Source organism: Mytilus trossulus, chromosome 6 (genome assembly GCF_036588685.1).
Source record: "Mytilus trossulus isolate FHL-02 chromosome 6, PNRI_Mtr1.1.1.hap1, whole genome shotgun sequence".
Lineage (NCBI taxonomy): Eukaryota > Metazoa > Mollusca > Bivalvia > Mytilida > Mytilidae > Mytilus > Mytilus trossulus.
In genome coordinates, this window is record NC_086378.1 from 11,194,975 (window position 1) to 11,208,983 (window position 14,009).

Below are 14,009 nucleotides of genomic sequence, written 5' to 3' on the forward strand. Positions count from 1 at the left end.
TGATACCCTCGGGGAATAAAACTCAACCAACAGTGGTATCGACCTAAAGTATATTCCTGTCAGGAATTGTTTTTGTGATTAATGATATTTTCCTAACCCCGCATTGAAGGAAGTTGAATATAGTGAACGAGCAACCCATTTCTTTGTTGTGTATTATTTACTGCCCCTCAACTGTTTACCGCCTTCTTTGACATTTCATTTTTTTTTTATCTGAATTTATTTTGGTGTCCTGCAAATCACAACCTTGACATATTGTATGAAAAGGATTGACGTTTTTGTTAGATTATTATTTTTTTTTTTTAAATGTTAATACTAAAAATCACGTAACATAATACAATTTTGTTATTTATTGAGTTAGTTTTGTTTTTGCTAATCTTTCCCATGTAATCTATTGTAACATGTAATTATAATACTTGTCAACGAAAAACTATTATGATGCCAATAAAGCAAGCATGATCGTAATAAATTCCTTGTAACTAAACTTTCTTAATAGGAGCATTTTTTTTCAGAAAAAAACACATCATTACTAGTGTTATAAAAGAGGAACGAAAGATACGAAAGGGACAGTCAAACTCATAAATCTAAAATAAACTGACAACGCCATGGCTAAAAATGATAGAAAAATACCAAACAAACAATAGTACACAGGACACAACATAGAAAAACTAAAGAATAAATAACACGAACCCCACCAAAAACTAGGGGTGATCTCAGGTGCTCCGGAAGGGTAAGCAGATCTTGATCCACATGTGGCACTCGTTGTGTTGCCTATGTGATAACAAATTCGGTAAATAGTCTAATTCGATAGGTCATTTTCATGAAAGGGAAGGGGATTGTAGTTACGACGTAAGGAACATATCCGATATCATTTGTGAAACGGTTATTCCACAAGGGTCAACCAACTCGTGATGGCGTCCTTAAAATTTACGAAGGGATGATTTCAACTGCACTATTTTGAACTCTTGGTTTAATAGCTTTCTTGTGAGCAGCAACACTCTATCAAGAAAATCCTGATAGGAAATGTAAGCACGGGAATATCGTATCAATTTGGAGATATATACCCCGTATGCAGGCGCTTTTGGGAAGTTGCTACTTAGAAATGGAAAGTTCACAATAGGAAAGCTGAAATCATCTCTTTTGTCGTAAAGTTTTGTTTTCAACCGACCTTCATTGTCAATTTCTAGATGTAAGTTAAGATATACTGAACCAACATTTTATTTTAAAAATATTTTTTGTTCTTTCTGGAAAAAATTTATTTAAACATCATTGATATTTATCCTTAGCTTTACCTGTAATTTGAAACAGTCGTATTTTTTCCCCTGCTGATTTAGTTCGCGGCTTTTCAGCTTTGAACGTGTAATTGATGTTATACTTTGTGTACCTGTACTTCTTTGAGACACTTCGTCTGATATCAGAGAGTATAACACACTACAGAGTTTTGTATGTACATTTGAATTACTTTGAGCTAGTCTTCAGTATTTTCTGGCATCACTATTCATCTTATAGTATTAACTATTTAGTTTAGATCGTGTATATGTTGTTAATGACACTGATATATGAATAAAACAATTTCGAAGTTCTTAGTCGTTTCATAGAAATCTTTATTTATGAATGTATATACATTTAGATACACAGATACTATTGGCTTGAATGTTACCAGTTGAGGAATCCAGTTTTGAATAAATGTAAATACTTTCCTGTTCTTCCAATTATGTTATTGGACATAAAAGTGCCATAGTCCTCAGGTAAAGTATTATCATCAGACAGATACAAACACTCAAGGCACATAAATGCATTACACTGCAAAGACATGCCGTCATACGTGGGATCATTATGCAACATTTTTGTTATTAGAATAGTGCATAGAACATTAACCATCAGTAGTTGTAATCGTTATTGACGTGGTGGCGTTTGGCTTACACAAGTTTGTTTTTGTCGAGCCTTCGACTTTAGTCGAAAAAGCGAAACTAAGCGATCCTACATTCGGTCGTCGTCGGTGGCGTCGTCGTCGTCGGCGTCGTCCACAAATATTCACTCTCTGGTTAAAGTTTTTGAAATTTTAATAACTTTCTTAAACTATACTAGATTTCTACCAAACTTGGACAGAAGCTTCTTTACGATCAGAAGATAGTATCCAGAAGTAAATTTTGTAAAACTAAAATTCCATTTTTTCCGAATTTTACTTCTAAATGGACTTAGTTCTTCTACGGGGAAACAACACATTCACTCTCTGGTTAAAGTTTTTAGAATTTTAATAACTTTCTTAAACTATCCTGGGTTTGTACCAAACTTTGACAGAAGCTAAATAATGATCATAAAATAGTATTAAGAAGTAAAGTTTGTAAAAAAATAAATCCCTTTTTTCCGTATTTTACTTTTAAATGGTCTTAGATTTTCTTCCAGTTAAACATACATACATGTACAGTCTGCAGTTGTTTTTAAAACATCTATTAGATTCATTAACTATCCTGGATTTTGGACAGAAGCTTCTTACAATCAGAAGATTGTATCAAAAGGAATATTTTTTGAGTTTTTTCCTCATTTTTGTTGAGCCTGCGATTTACAGCAAAAGTAGGCGAGACACTGGGTTCCGCGGAACCCTTACAAATTTTATAAGATATGTAACTTTTATGATATCACCATCGCCGAATTTCAATTAATACCGGTATTGATATGGCAGTTGTAATTAATTGGTCCCTTTCTATGTATGTTGGTATTTGTTTGTATAGCAGTTCATTGTTTCTGTTGTTCCGGTTGTTCCTCTTACAGCTATGTGACTCCCAAAGTTTTTGTTTGTCACTCGCATTTGGTTCAGTTAAATCGATTTATGATTATTAAACAGCGGTATACTACTATTGGCTTTATTGGTACGCGTTAGAAAATCGTTTATGTAGCATGGATTATAGGTGAATTTGAGAATAGTTTATATTTGATTTATCTAGTTGTTATCCATACGTTTGATGTGTTTGAGCTTTTGGTATTGCCATTTGATTAGGGACATTCCTTTTTGGATTTTTCCCGGAGTTCAGTATTTTTGTGATTTTACTTTTCATTGTATCTATGCATATTAAAGGACTTTATGTTTTCGTAGAACTAAAGTTCGCTTATTTATTTTGAAATTATGTAGACCTTGGCCTCATTTTTATGGATCATGATCTTGAAAGCATTAGACATGTTATTCAATCATAATAAGTTTAGTAGGCGAGACTTTTTAGCGTGTGCATTCTTTGTAAATACAATCATATATCTTTTAAATGGTTGTTTTGCGTGTAACTAGTTGAAGGGAATTGAATGTATTTATATTTTATTGCATGAAAGTGTTATAACTTTTCTTTTCAAAATGCTTAATTGTTAGTCTAAACATTTCAATGCAATATAGTTATCTTATGCTTAATGCTGTAGCGTACATTTTATTTTTTTTAGTTAATATATCTCTATTTAAATTACAAATCAATGCTCATGATCATGATCGAAATTGTTTTTTTTTAGTAATGAAACATCATTGAAAATTAGACAAGACCACTTCTTTTATGGATTTGATGGCATGTATCTTTTAATTGCATGTGGCAAATGAATAATTCAAAATGTACTGTTAGTATTTTTGTGCATGATTAATATTTTAGCCAGACAATGCTTAGTAATAGCATTTTAGGAACTTCAGGGATATTTCGAAATAACTGCGACATACGAAGGCATCATACGTACTGGTAATCTAATCAACATGGTCTTTTAATTAATGATTGATTACCATTCGTTATTGCTTAACCGATATATCTAGTTATTTTCTATTGTAAAGTACAAGTAGGAGCTAATAAAGTGCATCTTTGATTGTTGCCTTTTCAGAACTGAATTTAATGAGTAATTAAATATTTGTTCCTATTTTATTTTCGTATTACCTAATTTTAACAGAATTGATGAAGTATAACAGAAAACATCACATACAACTGTAAAAGTCTAGAGAGTACAGTACCTCATTGAGTGATAAACAGCTGCTTAAAAAAGTGATATTGTATTTATCGAAGATATAAAATAAACAACATGACTTCGCAGTTTTATTTGCTGAATAATATCTTCATTTTCTTTTCATTTTATTATCTTCGTTTAAAACCGGTTTATTATGTTTTCGAACCTCCATGTTTGCATTTGTCAGGCAAACAATAACTTCTGAACCATGCCTTCCAAAAAATTGCTTCCATCGGGTTTCTTTAGGGCAAACAGACAGAGAAAAGTATGCATTCATGTCTCATATATTGTTATTTTGAATCAGATGCATGCTTATTTTTCCTACTTTTACGTTCGAAAGCATTAATTTCAGAGTTGCATAGGTAAAAAAACCATTCGTGCCATTTTTGGTTTGACAAAATGTCAAATGACTTGTTAATGTTACAAAAAGTGAAACATACACATGCGATTTTATTTCTTAATCAATTCCAGTTCATATAGCATTCTGCAAAAGAAACTGTTGCAAAGTATTAAAGACAAATATTCAAATCTTAGATGTGTTCAATGGCTTCATTTTAAAGTATAAACTGACGGGGACTTTAAACAAAAGTCACTTGAATATTCAATTCTGAATTTTGCAACTAAATACCAACCCGAAAAGATGATCATGTTATTCATAACTACTCAAACACATTGCTCATAAAGGCATGAATACAGCGTTTTCAGCTGATAAGAAACACATACAATTTAAACGTTTTATATTATCCTTTCAATGAAGAAATCGAGACGAGCAAGCTATATCACGAATGCATAAATGAATGAAAAAACTCAATATTTAAGATTTATTATTTTGGTGGGTACACATTTTGTTAGTCTGTAATTACTTACCAACACCTCATTTACTCGTTGTTGGGTGGATAGTGGTCTCATTTTGTTATATTTCATGTTTGTGAATATTTTCAGCTTCCAGATTTTGATAAAGTATGCATGCAAACCTCTATAAAATTAATCGTTCGGTAAACATTTAATTTCGTGGTTCAACTGATGCGACAAAATCCACGAAAGTAGGTATTCGACGAATAATAATGTATTATCAGTACCTAATATCACCTCTATTCATCGATTCAATAGTTAAAATAAACAAACGACATGTTTCTTCAAGTTGGAAATATTTATATCAATGATTGTTTTATCAAACATTACAAGCGCTATTCTTAATCACGCGTTCATTTGTTGGCTGGTAATGCTGGTACATATGCTTGCCAACTGATGATTCTACACTTTATATACTTATATGTATACCGTTTATTTTGCGAAGAATTATGATAATTTAAGTCAAAACACTGTATTTTAGTTCTTGTGAACTTGAATACACTTTCGTTACTCGAAGAAAAAACGCATTAATCATAAGTGTGATAATATGATCTATATTGATAAAATTTAACAGATATGTTTCTGTAAATACTAATATCCACATTAAATTATTTCAAGTGTAAACGTTAATTTCAAATCTAGATCTTTTAAACATGAGAATGTGGTTGCTTTGAATGAAACATACATGTTTACTATAAATTGGATATCTTTGTGTTTCATGGGCTTGCTTTTCAATACTCTAGTGAAGAGAACGTACTATTTACTAATCAATTTTCATAGCAATTAATTGCATCTGTCAATGTTTTGTTGTTGTAAATATATGTTATAGTAGCAGATAGATCGCAGAAATAATAACACCAAAGTGTAAAAACCATTAAAAGTATATTGTTTTCAGTTTAAACTAATTTGATAATATAAAGTGTGTTCATAAACAAACATTGTAGAGCGCACCTTATTGAAAAATACGTTGTTTCCCTAGCAAACTTAAGTAATCAATTTTTATGACGTTTCGTATGCAGGGACACACGTATCGTATACGTCAAGATAAAAAGTCCGACTTATTCCGTCATCAAGAATGTTTATAATGTGATGTTTGCATGATAACAGTTTTTGGATTTTTTGAAACAAGGTTCAACCCACCATTTTTTCTTAAAATGTCCTGTACCAAGTCAGGAAAACGTCTATTGTTATTTTATAGTTCTTTGTTGTGTGTGTTTTTTGAAAAAAACTAAGGATTTTCTTACCCCAGGAGTAGATTACCTTAGCCGTATTTGGCACAACTTTTTGGAATTTTGGGTCCTCAATGCTCTTCAACTTTGTATTTATTTGGCTTTTCTTAACTATTTTGATCTGAGCGTCACTGATGAGTCGTATGTAGACGAAACGCGCGTCTGGCGTATAAAATTATAATCCTGGTACTTTTGATAACTATTATTTAGTGAATATTCATATTTGATTTATGAATTCCGAACAGCTGTATACTACTGATGCCTTTATTTGCCTTCTGCTTAGTTTGCGTTTTTACCTTTTATACAATTCATTAATAAATAACTAAAATTTAATTGACAGGTATGCCACTGATGGTTATAATGTGATTCTTCTTTATGGCCCCCCGTATCATTAAGTTTTACCCTTCTTCATCTTTTCGTCCCTTATTTGGTTTCCGTGCTCTATCTTTAGATTGTGGCAACTGGTATGATAAACAAGGCTAATTAAAAAAACACAAATATTATGTTATAAAGCTTACACACAATGTTAACTACAAGAAAACTTGGATCAAATACAAATTCGAGTAGTGTCACTTCTACCTTTCTTGAGTTATGTTCCTTTGGAACTTTATATACAAGCGGTGGCATCATCTGTGTCTCATGGAAATAATCACTTTTAGTTTTGATAAGATATTGTTTGAAATAGTGTATTTTAATTTATACAGAGATATACATAAAGTTTATATGTAGCAACAGCACCGTTTATTGATACTGTTTTTGGCGAATTTTAATTAAACTTTAATTTAAACCAACACCGCTTATCATTATCAATAAACATCAAAGACTACAAAGTCATAATGACGATAATAATAAAAAATAATAACGTATTCTATGAATCATACAAATGTTAATTGTCACATGTGGAGCATGATCTGCTAACCCTACCGGAGCACCTGAGATCAACCTTAATTTTTGGTGGGGTCCGTGTTGTTTATTTTTAGTCTTTAGTTTTCTATGTTGTGTCATGTGTACTATTTGTCTGTTTGTCTTTTTCATTTTTAGGCATGGCGTTGTCAGTTTATTTTCGATTTATGAGTTTGACTGTCCCGCTGGTATCTTTCGCCCCTTTTTTATGTTGACACAATGTTCTTTGAAGAATATTCACCACTTTATTAAATCACGCATGCATCATTTATTAACCTCTGCTTAGCTGCAAATCATTCTGAAATTGTTCTATGTTTACTTTTATCTCGTACAAATCGTTTTTGATACCCTTTTTTGACAAGAGTGATGGAAGGTTTGAAATGAGATCAATAAAGGTTAACGTTCACACATATTCCAGATAAATTGTGTATTTGTGAGTCCACAGTTAAACCACTTGAGATGGGTAGTGTGACACCTGCTTTCCACTAACATATGATATTGGCTCTAGAAAATATATTAACTTAAATGTAAATGCAGATTTTAATGCTGAGTACATAAGAAGACATACACTTTTGTTTACTTTATTTGATCCAGAAAAAAGGTGCCTGAATGAATATGCATTCCTTTTGTAAAGAAAAATATTACAATCAAGACATTATAATTAAGGATTTTATAATTTCCGATTTTAATCTATAAGATTTTGAAAATTATGGTAACAGCATGATTGTTTTTGCATTGATATTTATTTTGAAGAATTATCATTGAATCTAGGTCTTATTTGCACGCTTTTCCTATGCTCTACTTTTTTTGGTACCACATCTTAAAAATAACACTATAACTTTTTAAAAACACATGTACATATGTGAGATTAATTATTTTGTTTTCTCTTCATGGACCTTTATTCAACATTTTTACTTCCCTATATCATGACACACTTTACCATGATGTTTACACGCCTTTCAACTAGGCAAAAATACGAGTGGTTTAGCTACAAAATAGAAAATAATGTGTATCGATTTTGAATATTCCTTTTTACCTTAAAAGCTGCAATTATTTTATTTGAAAATTACATTCAAAATCACTTGGATAGAAATGTTTCTAGAGTTACATTCGACATTAAATAGTCATATATCCCAAGTAATATCACTATTTGATGTTTACCAAAGTAACCATTGAATGCAATATGACTCTGTAATGAAATCCCAGTGGAAAGAGTCCGATTTATCATGATGTCAATTCTACATGGGCAGAAACGGGTTAAAAATACTCAGATTGATATGACAGTTTCGTTTTAATAATCCTAATTACAGCAAATTGAATTTTTAATCTTGTAGTAATATTAGGTGTTGGGTAATATAGCTATTTTTATAATGAAGAATGCATGTTTTAACTCTATGATGATGTTTAACGAAGATTGACTCGTTTCACCAGGGAAAATATGAGTGGTTTAGACAAAAAATAGAACATGTTGTTTGCAAATCAGAGTGAGGAATATCAACATAGAACGTCAACGATGATTTCCCAGGCATGCTACAAGTATCTATTTTTTTTTTTACATCATAAGATATATGAATACTGTGAAAATTACATAACTAAAAATAGCCACTATAATAAAGATACAACATGCTCCACAAGCAGCGAAGCTTCTACGTTAAGATAATAAGACAACATTCATAATTAACCATAAGTCATACACAAGATTTGACTCTTGCTTTTTATTATTTTGTGTCGAGCAATCATAAAACGTTTACCTATTTAAACGTAAAGAAAAAAAGAGGGAAAATGAAGGTTGTCGACATAGTAAAATAACCTGTTTGCCGTGAACATCATAAAGCTAAACATTTTAGAAATTCGATAAAATTCAATAGTTTATTTTGGTAATTCCTGCTAATTTTTCACTACAACCTTACTTATTTTTCTTTTTTAATAATCAGTTCATCTATATTAATTGATTTATACAAGTTATTTCATTTATCTTATTAAAGTAATGTTTGCAGATCACTGGATTTACGCCGATGTAAATACTGAATTTAAAGCTTGTTCCTTCTCCATCAACATTATTTTTCCATTTTAAATTATATTTTCCAACACAAGCGGATCAAAATAGTATTCAATTTACATCTTTGATAAGTGAAACGTTTATCGTTGTCTTTTTTTTTTGGAGTCAATATCGATGATACTTTTTTTTATTCCTTTTGTTGCAAGATCATAAACAATTTATAAAGCGGAAAATAATGAATTGTAAAAAATAATAAAATTTATTTAATGTGCGATATTCCTTCGAAGGGAATGATATTCAAATTGGTTTCACAGCAGATCGTGAGATTTTTTTCGAAAAAAATAATAAAATAATAAAATGAAATAAATTGTTTTTATCTTTATTGCGTTTCAGAGATTAATTAAAGAAACATTACAATTGCTTGTTTACTTTGTCGTTATGTTCATTTGATTAAAAAAGAGTTTATGAATATACTTTAAAACATGTGATATTTATGATTATATTGTATGATATATGATAGTACCAGAAAGAACCATATCTTATTGAAAGGTTGATAATTGAAATTGAAATACTACCCTTATTGAAGATAAGTATCACATCTTGAAAACGTTTTGACGTCAACAATATTCTTACGTCAGTGATCTTTCCTTTATATATATAATGTCACTGCGTGTGAAAAGTCCAGATGTTTAATTAAATTATTTCCTTTTCAGTATATTCTGAACTGGGTCAAGAAACAATTTATCAGATGTCATTTTGGGGTCAGAAAATGTTGAAACTCCTACAGCTTCTAATCACGCATTTAAGAGCTTTTTAAGAAAGGAGAATAACCTATCGACTATCAATGACAATTCATTTTCTTCTTTTCACGTTCTAAACTGAAAATTAAAATGTTTGGTTTTTCTCTTCCGCGACGGGCTCCTGGAGAAACATAAAAATCCCTTAACACATTAATTGTCAACGTCCATTTAAGATAAAATTTTCAACCTATGGGTTTTAGTTCGTTTCTGTGTGTGTTATATTTTAACTTTGTGTGTTTTATTTGTATCATTTGTTTCCTCTTATATTTGAGTGTGAATTCACATTACTATAAGACGTGTCACGGTACTTTTCTTTCCCAAATTCATGTATTTAATTTTGATGTTATATTTGTTATTCTCATCGGATTTTGTTTAATGCTTAGTTCGTTTCTATGTGTGTTACATTTTAATGTTGTTTCATTGTTCTCCTCTTATATTTAATGCGTTCCCCTCAGTAACCTTTATCGATTTATGAGTTTCGAACAGCGGTTTACTACTGTTGTCTTAATTTTTCGTACTATTCCCTTGACCTTGAGTTAATGTGATTTGATTTTTCTTTTTTGGGAGCATTTTGATTATTGAAGATTGTAAATAGAAAACGAAATACCAAGTTATAAATGACCAATGCAAATGCAAAAAGAAAAAGTCCATAGACACTGACAAAATCAGACGTCGAGTGGAAAACTATCGTTATATCACGCATTTCCCGAAAAAAAATAATGGTAGTTAGTTATCAAAGGTACCAGGATTATAATTAAGTGCGCCAGACGCGCGTTTCGTCTACATAAGATTCATCAGTGACGCTCATATCAAAATAGTTATAAACCAAACAAATGCAAAGTTGAAGAGCAATGAGGATCAAAAATTCTAAAAAGTTGTGCCAAATACGGCTAATGTAATCTATGCCTGGGTTAAGAAAATCCTTAGTTTTTCGAAAAATTCAAAGTTTTGTAAACAGGAAATTTATAAAAATGACCACATAATTGTATTCATGTCAACACCGCAGTGCTGACTGCTGGTTTCAGAACTAGATTAACATCCAACTAGTATGGCAGTTGTTTATAGTTCCGTTGTATTGACAAAATTGGGTAAGTAACTCATTATACTTAAAGAAAAAAGGTTCATGTTGATGAATCCAGCATGCAAGACTGTACAATCATACATCACAGGTGGTCGTGTGGTCCAACGATTTGGTGTCACGATATCGCAGTAGCATGGGTTCGAATCCCGGCGAGGGAAGAACAAAAAAAAATTGCGAAAGCAAATTTACAGATCTAACATTGTTGGGTTGATGTTTAAACGAGTTGAGTATACATAATGTACACAGCCATGTATCACCTGACCATCATTGATGGCGATACGATGGATAAATCTGTTGTAGATCTGTCACTGACTCAGACGTACTTATAAATACAATCATATATCACATACACAACACATAACAACTGACCAAATAATTTAAACAAACAAAAAATCCAACAAAGATGCCAACAAAAAAGTTGTAGTTGAATGGTTGAAAAGACGTTTAAGTTATAAGAGGGCTGTGTTGTCAATCGTAAATTGTTTTCACTATTTTTTCTCTCTGAAATGTTTATTTTCATATTTGTAAGATCTGTTTTCTAGTTGGGCAAGATTTTTTGTTTCGAAAGAGACAGTAATATGCCAATGTTTGAATAGAAACTTGTGTGCATGATATAAGATCTATCTGCGTCACTAAGGTAAAGCATACCTCCATAAGAAGTTTAAATGTCCCTATAAACATTATTGCTACAATATAATATAGCAAAAAGTACTTTCTGACATTTTATAAAACGGAAACACAATTTAAAAATTGATAAACGGCTGAATAATTTTATATAGAGCAGACTCATTTTTCTTTTCGATTGCGATATTTGACGGGCTGGTTGTTGTGTTATGCATGTTTGTCCTCGAGTCGGCTGTTTTTTCCTTAATTGCATTATTATATTAACACTTGAACTTCTTAGAGCGACAACGAGTTACGAAATTTCATTATAGCAGCTATTGAAAAGTGCGTAGTCTTCTCGTTTTACCTTGAAGATATACGTTTTGCTTGTTGAATTATTGAAAAAAGAACACAAAAACCATAAAACTGGTATATTTTCACTGGCAGTATTTGTCAATTATGAAGACAATTGATTCTAATGAAAAAATTAGGATATTGACTTCTTACCGCCTCGATATACTTAAGTATTATTTGCGTGTTTGTAAAATTTTATTTCTTGAAAAAATATAAATAACCACTAAGTCTGGCGCCAAAGACACGTATATATGTTTTGAAGTATATGATATTTTATCCAACTCTGACAGAGACTGGTTTTAGTTGGTTCTTTCAATTTAACGGCGTTTTTTTAAATTGTTTAAATAAACACCTTTAAAAAAAGAAGACATGGCATGAGGGGAATCAGTGTTCAATAGTTACAGACAACAGTTTGGCCTCCAATAAAAACGAGAAAAATGATGATATTAGTTCTGTTTTCTGTTCAATTTAGTACCCAACCTCAAATGTGTATAATAATTATCACGATGATGGTCATTATAACGAGGATATCGACTGCGGTTCTTTGGGGATACTTTGATGAAAGTCTTTTCTTACCACTCAAGCCATTTGGAAAATGTATCATTAGACATGCATGAAGAAATCGTAAACTGTTTTGTGTTTTTTTATATTTTGTAGAAGTTTAGAAAGAATTGATAATGAAACCAGTGAAGGTGGAATTGATCGAATCGTCGTTTGATTCACATTTTTAGCGAGAATAGTATCAAGGAAAAAAATAATACTTCTCATAATATATCTTTACAACTATACATGACAATACACTTTGTGTTTTACGAATAATTGATAATACATATTTGATTGAGCGCATATTGTCTTACAAAACGATGCACCAAGTTTTCTAACAAATAATCTCGACAGTACGTTTTATACGCCCGTTTATGGTACATATTATGGTATACCGTTGTCCATCCGTCCGTCGTTAACATGTAGGACATTAGCTCAAACTCGCTTTCATCAATTTGCATAAAACGTTAGGGAATAGTTTATATCTTTTGACGCGAATCCCTTTCGTTTTTTACATATTTACTAAGTTTTGCACAACAGCATAGTGTATTGCACAATATCAAGAAATATTTAATTGAATATAAATTCAATTCATATAACCAAGTTCAAGTTCTTTGACTACATTTTCTTAGTAACATATGCTATGTCAAATATTTACTGACAGTCCAAATTCAGACCTGTATTTAGCTTGCATATTGTTTCCAATTTTGTCCCAACTGATCAAGGTTGGAGCTCTGCGGGCGTATCCAGCTGTGCTCAGCGAAGCAGTTTATTGTTGTCTACTTTCCTTATTTTTCTTGACTGAGTTGGTTGTAAATTACCACGTTTGGTGTGTTTAGTGTAGATTACTTAACTAATATTCTTAGACATTCATGTAACACAATTCCCCTATTACTCTATGAGTGTCCTTTATTTCCTCCATAATAAGAGTAATAGTGAATTAATATATTGTTTAATATATTGTTTTATTTCGCTTATTTTTTTATTCTTTAAAACAATTGCTTCTAAATCGAAGCAGTTAATTAATTGCACTATTGGAATACTACTAATTTAAAAAAGATAGTTGTTTTTATTTGTTTTGTGTCGTGCTTTTTAAAAATGTTCATTAACGAAAAATCTAAATCAATAATGAATCTCCTACGCTGTCTCAAGTATGTGTGTTTATCCCGATGTCAGTTTTATATTACCAGAAACGACCGAAGAACACTCAGATTGAAGGACTAGTCTCAACATAAACTGATTTCCACAACAAAATTAGTTAGTTATAGTTACTATTGAATAATTAAGGAGCTGTATAAACGAAGTATGACTGTTTTAAATGTATTATTAAATTTTCAAAAAGAATAATTCCAATTACTATGCACAAGCAAACATTAAATGTGCTTCATTTTCAGTAAGAACACTTCTGAAAAGATAAAAAGCTACATATATTTTTAGTAAGAGGTAAACAGGAAATTAAGAAATCTAAGAATAAATTTCAGCATTTTAGACAACAAGTATTGCTTAATTTGACATTTGTAAATCTGTCAGGAGCAAAGTATATCTCAGAAAGTGTTTTTATATTACAAAAATACAGAAATGATTTTTTCCTTGCTTTGTATATAGTCTAATGAAAATAATACATTGCTTAAATAAATATGTGGTAACGAAGGGCAATCGAATTAGTTCAGTTTGTGTTGAAG

At 31.0% G+C, this 14,009-nt stretch overlaps 2 protein-coding genes across 5 annotated transcripts in view; one reads left to right on the forward strand and one right to left on the reverse strand.

Annotated features, from left to right (window-relative positions):
• Positions 1–14,009, reverse strand: part of LOC134720795 (chromosome transmission fidelity protein 8 homolog) — a 211,064-nt gene that overhangs the window by 87,053 nt on the left and 110,002 nt on the right. The gene's annotated exons all lie outside the window — the stretch shown is intronic.
• Positions 1–14,009, forward strand: part of LOC134720791 (alpha-2-macroglobulin-like protein 1) — a 300,001-nt gene that overhangs the window by 75,268 nt on the left and 210,724 nt on the right. The window lies entirely within an intron of this gene.